This window comes from Populus alba, chromosome 2 (assembly GCF_005239225.2).
Source record: "Populus alba chromosome 2, ASM523922v2, whole genome shotgun sequence".
NCBI lineage: Eukaryota > Viridiplantae > Streptophyta > Magnoliopsida > Malpighiales > Salicaceae > Populus > Populus alba.
The window spans coordinates 15680138-15693738 of record NC_133285.1 but is presented as its reverse complement, the minus strand read 5'-3'; the positions used below and the strand labels follow the sequence as shown (position 1 = coordinate 15693738).

Genomic DNA, 13601 nt, shown 5'->3' with positions numbered 1-13601 from the left:
GGAACACCGTGAAGTCTGACGCGTATCTCGTTTGCCCCTTCCTCTGTCTGGTCCAGTTAGTAAGTCAAAGTTCTCGATACTGAAGTATTGAATTCTTTCAACGCGTTAGTATATCTAAAGTCTCTACATAGCCTTCTGCCTCCCTCCAATGCTTGTTATATGTCGATGGCTCTACCACTTTCTTCTCTAGCTTACAGAGTCCTGCAAAGAGTAAATCCACTATCAGTCCAAAACAAAGCCTAGGAACACTGATAAAGCCTGTCTTGTAGTCTTTAAGCGATTAAATCCTCACTTTTACGGGCGTGCTAGACTAGCATAACGCAGCGGGAACAAATTATCCCTGCTCTTGGCTTCAAAAGAGATCGTGCATATTTGCTTAAGAACATGAATTGACAAAAATTCTCAACTGATAGTGTCTACAAATAGCCAAACTGGTTGTGCTGTCAAATAGCCAAACAAGAAGATAGCACCGAAACCTTGTGATGCCTTAAATAACAGCTGAAGGATAAAAGACCCAGTAATGGGCAACGCCTTTAAAAAGTTAGTTGAGGTTCCCAAACCAAGATGTGCTATATAAATGCAGTTGTAGTCCCAAATTATCCAGGTTGTTAGGACAATGTGTACATAAAAAAAACTTGAACAGTAGAAACACAAAAGACAACAGGCTAGCTAACATGCTAAAAGAGATCCGGGGGAGATCAAAGGGCCAGAAATGTTTGGACAACAAAAGCAGCAGGACATGGAGAAGCAGGTCAAAACCACAACACACCAAGCAGGGCAGTGGAGAACAAAATAAAACCATTAGAGGGATATACAGTCAGGTTAGCCTTACTTCTAGGATAAATTAGTACAAGGATTCATTTTACATGCATGCATTAATCTAATGTTTGGAAGCAATACAAAATTACAATGAAGATACATTAAAGGGATTATAGATGCATTCTTTTTTGTTGAGTGTTTTTAATGGTCTCCTCCGGCTGTTCCATATTGATTTTTTTGTTCACTCGACCATTTGTTCCACCCTCCTTCATCTTCTTACCTTCATCTCCTGAGTTATCTGCTGAGAATGATAACATAGGGATGTGAACGCCATAATACTTCTCCTATTTTCTTATATGTCTTGTTGCTTCACACCCATCCATTTTTAGCATATGTTGAACACAAAATATTAAAACATGGTTAAGGTAAACTGTATCATAAGATAAAATTATTTACATGAACCAAGTTTAAGTGGCAACATATTTCCCTATGATCTTCCATCCTGTATACTAGTTGCAAGAACTAATAAATCATTTAGATGTCAAAATTCACCTCCGTAACCTTTTTCCCCTCTTTCTCCTCAAATAAAAGAAAACTGCCAGTATAAAGTTTGGGGGAAAACACGGGGAAGGTTAGACATCTACAATGCGTACTATTTTTTTCATGAGATTTGCAGAAAACTTCTTGTCAACCAACTAATTACTAGTCTAGTTTAAGTTTAATGTTGGGTGCTATTGTTGTTTGTTTTAAGAAAATAAAAGATAAGTAGGCATTTTTGCGAATAAAACAATTGATAACAACATGAAAGTAACGAGATTCATATTCTTTACCTCGCAGTCCATTAATATGTAGTCATAAGGAAGCACAATAGAGTCGCTATATTCCCTTTGGTTGTGTGGACCTATGCGAACTAGTTGGAAAGCTTCCTCTCCATTTTCACAAACCTCAACAGTTGCACCATGCCTTTTAAGAATGTGTCTGGTCACTCTGCAGGATATTTCATTATCATCAACGACAAATAATTTCAACCTGTTTAAGGATTTGTCTTTGCTTAGATTACCACGTGCTTCTTGGATCTCTGATGATCTAACTGTTACCCTTTTAGTTGGAGACTGTCTTAATTTGGATCTAACATGAGAATGATCTGGATCATCTAACAAAGGATTCTTCCTGTTTTTTTTTTTCTTTTTTTGAGTTGTCTTCTGCCTGTGAGTCCACTTGTTGAAATGAGTTTTCACAAGTTGATGGAACCTTTAACTTTGTTCTTTGTGAATGCGTTGATCAAGATGAACCAGGATCATTAAGAGCATTTATGGCTTGGATTGCACTTTCTCTCTTTGATCTGGAAATAAGTCCATATCCCCGAAGAAGTCGTATCACTTGATGCAAGCGAGAACCATGAAATGGTTTCAATAAAATGCCATCCCTTGGATCGATCAAGTCCTGTTCAAAGCCTCTCAAATTGATATTTTATGAAGTTGGTTTATCCAGCCAAACAACCTTGCAGCAACTGCTATGAAGGTCTCTTTTAAATTCACCAACGACTCTACAAAGCTCCTGAAATGGTCCAGCACCACCATCAATCACAAGCAATACAAAGCCCGGCGCACCTCTAAGATTACTACTTCTATTTGCGGATGGTTTTTTATCTATCCCGTCCATGAACTTAAAGGCACATCCTTCATTGATCTAGACTTGAAATGATCACTTCTTGAGCCCAAATCAGATTTTCTTGAAGAACTATGTGGTGAAACATTCTGCCTGGCTTTTATCCTTTTTAGGGTAGAGGGAAGATGCTCGCATTTCTTCACAGATGATACTTTTATCCCCAAACCCTCTATATATTTCTTTGAACTTCTTAGCCCCTCTTCATTTTGAATCAACATAACAATATGTGATCCTTCAATCTTGGGACTAGAACTAAGTATAGACAGCCTAAGACTAGGGGTGCGAATCACTATGTCTGGAGAAGGATTTCAAATAGTTAGCTCCGAATAGTTAGGTTCACCATCAGGCATGGAATCCTCTTCAATCTCAACTTCAGCATTTTGGATATCTGCTAAAGGTATCTCGCATATGTAAAGGAAAACATTGAACTTGAAGCAAGATCCCTTCTCGCCATTCTCTTTATTCACGATTCCTATTTCTCCTCCTATTAGATGCACCTAGTGAAAATTATTTAACAAAGATTGATCGAAGAAATATAATCAAAAGCATAAAAAAGAATGGAACATGTTTTGAGGATTTAAACAGGCTTTGGTACTTAATGTGCTATAAAAAAAATACTAGTTAATTTGTGTAAAAGTTGAGTACGTACCAAAGATTGAACGATGCCAAGTCCTAAGCCAGTTCCTCCTTGTCCAAGAGTTGTTTCTTTGACTTGAACAAAATTATCAAACACTGATTTTTTCTTTTCTCTCAAAATTCCTTTACCTGTATCATTCACATCAAATACAAATTCTATAGAGCTTTGTTTTTGCTTCACTTCATTAAATTCTTTTTTGTTCTTTGGAAAAAAGGCATGAAAAACATCTCCACAAACCATTCTGAGTGGAAGTGATTATCTTGTTCTCTAAACTAGGTTTTTTAGTCCAGGCTCGAACCGATACATGCCCCTCAAATGTAAACTTAACAGCATTGCTAAGTAAATTGCACATCACTTGCTTTAGTTTTCCCATATCGCCTTTCACTCGAGAATGTTTGAGAATAGAACCATCATAGGGGTCCAACACGACACCTACCCCTTTTTTCATCCCTACATGATGATACAAATCAACTGCATCTTCAAGAAGCTTGGCTAAATCAAATTCTTCTTCTTCAAGTTGCATTTTGCCGTCTTTAATTTTGCTGGTATCAAGAATAGAATTCAACAAACCTGTACAGGTAAGAAATTTAAATTATTAAAGAGAAGATTCTTTACATAAAAACTATAATTCTAATGCGCTAAAAAGATTAGTCCATATATAAGCTTACCTATTAGGTCTTTGTGCAACCATCCATCTATCATAAATTTGTGTCTAACTCGGAACCTGAACGCACTTCTACATAGCATATCTCTATCAAACCAGTAATGCCTGCTAAAGCCGCTCGAATGTCATGGCTAGCACTAGCAAATGCAAGACTCTTATTCATACTCTATCATTCTGTTTGCTGCGTTGCTTTCATTTGCTTTATTAGTGCTGAGCACAAGTGGATTTCCCTTCTTGCAACCCTAACCACTAGCAATATGAAGCTAACAATCGAAATGAAAATCGCAGCAATCATTATTATGAATAGAATAAGGGATATTTTGATTCTTGTTAACACTGCTTGCTAGTCTATTGTATAGGAAAGCCAACACATATATCCCTTATTCTATTGGATTGCAGGTATATGTGTTGGCTTTCCTATACAATAGACTAGCAAGCAGTGTTAACAAGAATCAAAATATCCCTTATTCTATTCATAATAATGATTGCTGCGATTTTCATTTCGATTGTTAGCTTCATATTGCTTGTGGTTAGGGTTGCAAGAAGGGAAATCCACTTGTGCTCAGCACTAATAAAGCAAATGAAAGCAACGCAGCAAACAGAATGATAGAGTATGAATAAGAGTCTTGCATTTGCTAGTGCTAGCCATGACATTCGAGCGGCTTTAGCAGGCATTACTGGTTTGATAGAGATATGCTATGTAGAAGTGCGTTCAGGTTCCGAGTTAGACACAAATTTATGATAGATGGATGGTTGCACAAAGGACCTAATAGGTAAGCTTATATATGGACTAATCTTTTTAGCGCATTAGAATTATAGTTTTTATGTAAAGAATCTTCTCTTTAATAATTTAAATTTCTTACCTGTACAGGTTTGTTGAATTCTATTCTTGATACCAGCAAAATTAAAGACGGCAAAATGCAACTTGAAGAAGAAGAATTTGATTTAGCCAAGCTTCTTGAAGATGCAGTTGATTTGTATCATCATGTAGGGATGAAAAAAGGGGTAGGTGTCGTGTTGGACCCCTATGATGGTTCTATTCTCAAACATTCTCGAGTGAAAGGCGATATGGGAAAACTAAAGCAAGTGATGTGCAATTTACTTAGCAATGCTGTTAAGTTTACATTTGAGGGGCATGTATCGGTTCGAGCCTGGACTAAAAAACCTAGTTTAGAGAACAAGATAATCACTTCCACTCAGAATGGTTTGTGGAGATGTTTTTCATGCCTTTTTTCCAAGAACAAAAAAGAATTTAATGAAGTGAAGCAAAAACAAAGCTCTATAGAATTTGTATTTGATGTGAATGATACAGGTAAAGGAATTTTGAGAGAAAAGAAAAAATCAGTGTTTGATAATTTTGTTCAAGTCAAAGAAACAACTCTTGGACAAGGAGGAACTGGCTTAGGACTTGGCATCGTTCAATCTTTGGTACGTACTCAACTTTTACACAAATTAACTAGTATTTTTTTATAGCACATTAAGTACCAAAGCCTGTTTAAATCCTCAAAACATGTTCCATTCTTTTTTATGCTTTTGATTATATTTCTTCGATCAATCTTTGTTAAATAATTTTCACTAGGTGCATCTAATAGGAGGAGAAATAGGAATCGTGAATAAAGAGAATGGCGAGAAGGGATCTTGCTTCAAGTTCAATGTTTTCCTTTACATATGCGAGATACCTTTAGCAGATATCCAAAATGCTGAAGTTGAGATTGAAGAGGATTCCATGCCTGATGGTGAACCTAACTATTCGGAGCTAACTATTTGAAATCCTTCTCCAGACATAGTGATTCGCACCCCTAGTCTTAGGCTGTCTATACTTAGTTCTAGTCCCAAGATTGAAGGATCACATATTGTTATGTTGATTCAAAATGAAGAGGGGCTAAGAAGTTCAAAGAAATATATAGAGGGTTTGGGGATAAAAGTATCATCTGTGAAGAAATGCGAGCATCTTCCCTCTACCCTAAAAAGGATAAAAGCCAGGCAGAATGTTTCACCACATAGTTCTTCAAGAAAATCTGATTTGGGCTCAAGAAGTGATCATTTCAAGTCTAGATCAATGAAGGATGTGCCTTTAAGTTTCATGGACGGGATAGATAAAAAACCATCCGCAAATAGAAGTAGTAATCTTAGAGGTGCGCCGGGCTTTGTATTGCTTGTGATTGATGGTGGTGCTGGACCATTTCAGGAGCTTTGTAGAGTCGTTGGTGAATTTAAAAGAGACCTTCATAGCAGTTGCTGCAAGGTTGTTTGGCTGGATAAACCAACTTCATAAAATATCAATTTGAGAGGCTTTGAACAGGACTTGATCGATCCAAGGGATGGCATTTTATTGAAACCATTTCATGGTTCTCGCTTGCATCAAGTGATACGACTTCTTCGGGGATATGGACTTATTTCCAGATCAAAGAGAGAAAGTGCAATCCAAGCCATAAATGCTCTTAATGATCCTGGTTCATCTTGATCAACGCATTCACAAAGAACAAAGTTAAAGGTTCCATCAACTTGTGAAAACTCATTTCAACAAGTGGACTCACAGGCAGAAGACAACTCAAAAAAAGAAAAAAAAACAGGAAGAATCCTTTGTTAGATGATCCAGATCATTCTCATGTTAGATCCAAATTAAGACAGTCTCCAACTAAAAGGGTAACAGTTAGATCATCAGAGATCCAAGAAGCACGTGGTAATCTAAGCAAAGACAAATCCTTAAACAGGTTGAAATTATTTGTCGTTGATGATAATGAAATATCCTGCAGAGTGACCAGACACATTCTTAAAAGGCATGGTGCAACTGTTGAGGTTTGTGAAAATGGAGAGGAAGCTTTCCAACTAGTTCGCATAGGTCCACACAACCAAAGGGAATATAGCGACTCTATTGTGCTTCCTTATGACTACATATTAATGGACTGCGAGGTAAAGAATATGAATCTCGTTACTTTCATGTTGTTATCAATTGTTTTATTCGCAAAAAATGCCTACTTATCTTTTATTTTCTTAAAACAAACAACAATAGCACCCAACATTAAACTTAAACTAGACTAGTAATTAGTTGGTTGACAAGAAGTTTTCTGCAAATCTCATGAAAAAAATAGTACGCATTGTAGATGTCTAACCTTCCCCGTGTTTTCCCCCAAACTTTATACTGGCAGTTTTCTTTTATTTGAGGAGAAAGAGGGGAAAAGGTTACGGAGGTGAATTTTGACATCTAAATGATTTATTAGTTCTTGCAACTAGTATACAGGATGGAAGATCATAGGGAAATATGTTGCCACTTAAACTTGGTTCATGTAAATAATTTTATCTTATGATACAGTTTACCTTAACCATGTTTTAATATTTTGTGTTCAACATATGCTAAAAATGGATGGGTGTGAAGCAACAAGACATATAAGAAAATAGGAGAAGTATTATGGCGTTCACATCCCTATGTTATCATTCTCAGCAGATAACTCAGGAGATGAAGGTAAGAAGATGAAGGAGGGTGGAACAAATGGTCGAGTGAACAAAAAAATCAATATGGAACAGCCGGAGGAAACCATCAACAAAAAAGAATGCATCTCTAATCCCTTTAATGTATCTTCATTTTAATTTTGTATTGCTTCAACTAGAATTGTATTGAAAATTCAGCATTCGTTCTAGTGGTACTAAACGACCAAAGTTATCATAACATATTGTTTTGACAATAAGCGAGAGAAGGTGGTCGATGACCAAGAAATGTAAAGCAGCATAACTACCTATTCTTAATACTTGGAATATTTTGTTCAGGATAACAAGAACCATACAAAAGAAGCTTAACTTTCATGTTTTCAACTTTAAGCAAAGAACAAATAAAATATTAAGTAAGTTTTGATTTCTTCGTTTTAACTTGATGCTTCTCAAGGACTTCATCATCTTCTGAAGAGCTTTCAGCTAGTTCATTAGGGCTATGATTAGGAACATTATGTTTAGTGATGAATTCCTTCAAAATGCTCATGCTTTGCTCTTTCATGGAAACCAATTGCTCATAAACAGTATTACCATTGCATGAATTAACAACATACAATTCTGAACTAATTAATATTTTGTCATTATTGTTTAGTGATGAAAAAACATGATTCTTTTTCATCATCCATGAAAACCATAGAGATTCAAATCAATAATATTTTCACTTAGTTATGTTGATTATCGTTATTCATAATTAGAAATATATATATATTTTTTATAAAGACTATATGTAAGAGGATTTAAATCATATCTGGTTGATATTCAAATATACATGGTAATTAATGTTTCTACTTCATTTCTTATTAAATCATTTTGCTTCTAAATTCTCATTTTCGATGAAGAAAAAACAAGAAAAAAAAAATATATATTTTCCCCTTGTAGTTAGTGTTCTAAGACTTATATAATGTTAGAGAATGTGGTAGTGATTATCTTTTAAAATATTTTTTATTATAAAATACATCAATTTTTTTTGATATTAATACCTTCAAACATAAGAAATAAATTAAATAAAAAAATAATTTTTTAAATATTTTAAAAAAGTAAAAATAAAGAGTTTGTTAAGTAATGATATTGTGATGTTTATAAAGTATTTTTCTTTATATATATAATATATATATATAAAGGGATGGTTATTACTTATTTTAGAAACTCTTGCCAAGTATAATAAATCGTATTTTGTGATTTGGATATTAAATGCAATGATTTGGTGAGTAAATTGCTAGGTATAGTTTTTTCCTTAAAATTACTAATTAATGTGACTGGATCATGTAAAGCAGAGTAGAACTTTGCTGGCATAAACTAATTAATGATCAAGTGGAACATTTTTGCAACATGTTTGTACTTGTGTGAGGATTCTACCATATACTTTACCTTGAACAACCACTTTAATGGTACAAGAATAGAAGAATTTTATTTATTTGGACACTTTAAATAGCTGACATAAAAAAGCCCAACAATTCTTAAGTGAAAAATCTAAGTCATCAAACTTTATTGAAATCTATGCCACCCTATATATTCAATAATCTTTCTTGTGTAAGTGTGTATTTGGCCTTATAATGATTTTTATTGTTATATAGTTTGAAAAAAATAGTAGGTGATAATAAAAATTATAAAATATATTTTTTATAATTAATATTTTAAGATATAGTTTTCGGTAAAATTTAAATAAAATTATAGTTTATGTTAATTAACTAAATAATAGTCGGTGCAAAAAATTAGTTATATAAAATTATTTGTATGCCTTTAACTAAAGAAATAAAATAAAAATTAACTTTTGACTTAATAACAAATTAATCATCTTATATACAACATTCATCATATACTGAAACGGAGGAATTAGACACACACGCCCACACGCCCACAAATACTTTTATTATAATTTAGCATGGTAGAGGAGATTTAAAAATCATATAAAATTCACACACATGTATTGATAATTATAGAAATTCAAGAAATTAATAACAAAATGCATGTTTTTAATTAAGAAAAAAAAGAGAAGGTATATGCTTGATTTTCTTTTTATCTTTTCTTTCTCATTCTACTACTTCTCTCCAAACAAATAAAAAAGATGAAAAACCATGTCTTTTTTATTTCAACCCTATAGGAACAAAGTTCTCTAGAAATTAACTATGAGTATTCGTTTAGGAATAACTTGGAATATTATTCTTAAAAACTAATGAAAAAATCTTTGAATATTTTTCTCCATATAAATATACATAAACATGATTTTCTGAAGTAATAAATCATAATAAAAATAATTAAAGAAGAATATCTACGTACTTCAAATAGTGTTATAAAATCTCAACTATCCTTAATTTTCAATCTTCTTCGAACATATATAGACGATTCAATTGTTATATATATATATATGATTTAGAGGGATATAGGATATCGACTACGTACTCCACACATAGATGGAACACCGAAAGGAAAACAGTACAAAAAAACATAGAGAAAGATATTAGTTTTGAGAGAGAAAAAGAGAGGACCTGCTTTGACTGCGCCGCAAAAGAGGGGATAAAAACGAACACAAAATCCTGTGCCAAACTCTAACTCTCTGTCAATGTCTTCCTCATTTGAAGCAGAAAGCATCACTCTCTGTTTGTGTTTTTTCTTCTTCTTTTAAATATGTTGCTTTAGCTCATTAAGGTAGTAATATATCTATCAAGGAAGATTTGGCACTTATGTAGACAAATATTGAGCAATATTTAGAGTATATTGAAAGTTGAAATACCTTTCGAGGTTTTTTTTTCATGTATTTAGAAGGAAAAGTTTGTTTTTCAAAAAAGGAGAATACTAGGTAAGTAATGGGAATTTCGATAATTTTAGCGAGGGACTGATCATTCAGAAAAGCAACTAATTGAAATAAACAAATTTAAGCTATTACTGACAAGGTAATTATTGTTTTGTTGAGAAATTTTAAGATACAAGCACCATGTTGGCTCCATGCAACAACAATCTCTACATGAATTGATTTGAAAAGATAAATATACATACAAAATAATTGAATAAAATAATTAACTTATAATTTATTTTCATTTTTTCTTGTTCATATGAAAATTATAAGCTCCAGGGGTTAGTTTCTGCAATACTAGTGGTACTAACCCCAATAATTTCCCTTTTCTTTTGTTTCTTTTATCATCACTATTGATTTCTCTATATACAGTTAAGACATTTAATTGATAAAGAATGAGAGAATCAAGCAGTATTGTTACCGCTTATCAGCATGGCAGCAAATTCTATAGAGTAAAATTGAAAAAAAAAAATTTAAGAGCACATTGCATTGCTTAATATCTTTCGAGATCTGCCTGAAAGAAATTAATATAGAAGGTTTAAATAATATTTCGGGGGGGGGGGTACATGTTTATAGACAAAGTAGAAAAAAAAAATTATTCTATAACAAAGCTAAATTCATATCAATTAAAAGTATATTGATGGCCTAAATTCAATTTACTTAATACCATACTAAAATATTATTTAAAAAAAAAACTTATGCCTTCTATTTTTCATACAACTTTTACTTCTGAGAAGATAATTTTCATAATAAAAAACAAAAAAATTATCAAATATAATAATTAATTTATCGTACAAGATATATGTATTCATAAATCATATAATCATTAAAAAGTTTTCTTAGTTAAATGTTTTTATTTGAAGGACACATGGTGGCGTGCGAGTAATTTGACTAGAACCTAACACCATTTGTAGTAGTTTTAGATTCATTTGTTTGTGTTTTTTTAAAAATATTTTAAAAAATTAATTTTATCTATTTTAAATTAATTTTTTTAAATATTTTTAAATTATTTTGATATACTAATGTTAAAAATAAATTTTAAAAAATAAAAAGTAATGTTTAGAAGTAAATTAATGATTATGAATACCTATATGATATATTTATGAATACCTATATGATTTATGAGTACCTATATGTTGTACGATAAATTAATGATTATATTTGATAATTTTTTGTTTTTTTACTACGAAAATTATCTTCTTAGAAGTAAAAGTTGTACGGAAAATAGAAGGCATAAGGTTTTTTTTTTCAAGTATAATATTTTAGTATGGTCTTAAGTAAATTGAATTAAGGCTATTAGTATACTTTTTAATTGATATGAATTTAGCTTTGTTACAGAATTATATTTTTCTACACAAAAATACACTATCAACTTTGTTTATAAACTTGTATTTCTCCCCTAATATTTTTTAAGCCTTCTCATATTAATTTCTTTCATGCCAGGAAGGGTTTCTTTTTTTGAATTTCTAAATTAAGCCATAATGCAAAATCATCTACCTTTTCAACTCCCGTGCTAAACTATCACAAACTGCATTGCTTTCATGGTGAATATTGTTATCTTACTTAAAATATTCTTACTGAAAAATCTCAACCATTGGATTTATAAGGTTCGCTCATTCAATACATGAAATTTTTAGAACTGCTTTTTAAAAAGATATACGGTAAGGCTAGAATTACTTTTAGAATAAATTAGTGCAAGGACTCATTTTACATGCATGCATTAATCTAATGTTTAGAAGCAATACAAAATTACAATGAAGATACATTAAAGGGATTAAAGATGCATTCTTTTTTGTTGATTGTTTTTGATGGTCTCCTCCAACTGTTCCATATTGATTTTTTTGTTCACTAGACCATTTTTTCCAGCCTACTTCATCTTCTTACCTTCACCTCCTGAGTTATCTATTGAGAATGCTAAGATAGGGATGTGAACGCCATAAAATTTCTCCTCTTTTCTTATCTGTCTTGTTGCTTCATACCCATCCATTTTTGGCATCTGTTGAATACAAGATATTAAAACATGATTAACATAAACTTTTTTATATGATAAAATTATTTGCGTGAACCAAGTTTAAGTGGCAACATATTTCCCCATGATCTTCCATATACTAGTTGCAATAACTAGTAAATCATTTAGATGTCAAAATTCACCTTCGTAACCTTTTCCCCTCTTTCTCCTCAAATAAAAGCAAACTGCCAGTCTCCAGTTTGGGGGAATACACAAGGAAGGTTAGAGAACTACAATGCATACTGTTTTATTTCGTGAGATTTGATTAAAACTTCTTGTCAACCGAACATTAAACTTAAACCAGATTAGTAATAAGTTGGTTGTTTCAGGATTTTATGAGAATTTTTATGGTGTTCACATTCCTATCTTAGCATTCTCAGCAGATAACTCAGGAGGTGAAGGTAAGAAGATGAAGGAGGCTGGAACAAATAGTTGCGTGAACAAAAAAATCCATATGGAACAGCTGTAGGAGACAATCAGAAACATTCAACGAAAAAAAATGCATCTTTAATCCTTTAATGTATCTTTATTGTAATTTTGCATTGCTTCTAAACATTAGATTCATGCATGCATGTACAATGAGACCTTGTACTAATTTATCCTAGAAGTAATGCTAACCCTACCGTATGTCCTTTTCAATAGCAGTTTTAAAAATTTCATGCATTGAATGAGGGGACCTTATAAATTCAATGGTTGAGATTTTTCAGTAAGAATATTTTAAGTAAGATAACTATACTCCCCGTTAAAGCAATGCAGTTTGTATAGTTTAGCATGGGAGTTGAAAGGGTTGATGATTTTGCATTATGACTCTTTTTTTCTCTAATTGTGAATGCCTCTGCTCATCATTTGCTAATTGGTTTATTTAATTTCTAATTGGTTATCCTAGAGTCTTGTTTTTGGCCTGTTCTTATTTTAGTTTTTGATTCCAACGCTTTACCTGATTTCCTATCTTTGCTGCTTGTGAGAGTCATGCTTCGGCTGTTTGCTTTGCTCTTTGGTTCTGCTCTAGTTTTGGGTTTCCTATGCTAATCTTTCATGAGCCCTTGTTGCATGTGCGTGGATATGCTTGGAGTGAGTCACGGTTTCGCTGCTGGTTTTTCCCTTGGTTGTGTAGGTTCTGGTTGAACCTGGTCCTGTTGTGCACGGTGGTGCTTGGAGTGTGGGTGTGACTCTTTGAAGCACAAAACAGTGACTGTGGTGGCTTTTTTTTGCTAACCAATAATGTCCATCCTCTGCCTATGGAGTGTAGTAGTTTTTTGTTTTTGCTTGCAGGTTGTTTCATTTCCATGATGCTGGTGTAAGCTGAGACCAAGCACCTGTGTTTCTGGTAATCTTGACAAAGGAGCATTGCGCCTGTTATGGAATTAGAATTGATGCTATGAACCGATTTTTTTTTTTTAAGCTTGTACAGTAGCATTCGTATCTACTGAAAACTTCCTGGTCTGACTAGATTTCTTCATTTGGTCAAAAGATTTTACTGCATCAGTCTTTTCATCAAGTGCTGGTTTTATTTTGCTCTCCACTGCCCTGCTTGGTGTGCTGTGGTTTTGACCTGCTTCTCCATGTCGTGCTGCTTTTGTTGTCCAAA

At 32.9% G+C, this 13601-nt stretch overlaps 2 pseudogenes; one reads left to right on the top strand and one right to left on the bottom strand.

Moving 5' to 3' along the window:
- Positions 1–2040: 2040 nt before the first annotated feature.
- On the bottom strand, positions 2041–4101 carry LOC118049993 (histidine kinase CKI1-like; annotated as a pseudogene).
- A 2-nt stretch (positions 4102–4103) lies between these two features.
- LOC118049994 (histidine kinase CKI1-like) lies at positions 4104–12524 on the top strand (annotated as a pseudogene).
- Positions 12525–13601: the final 1077 nt, after the last annotated feature.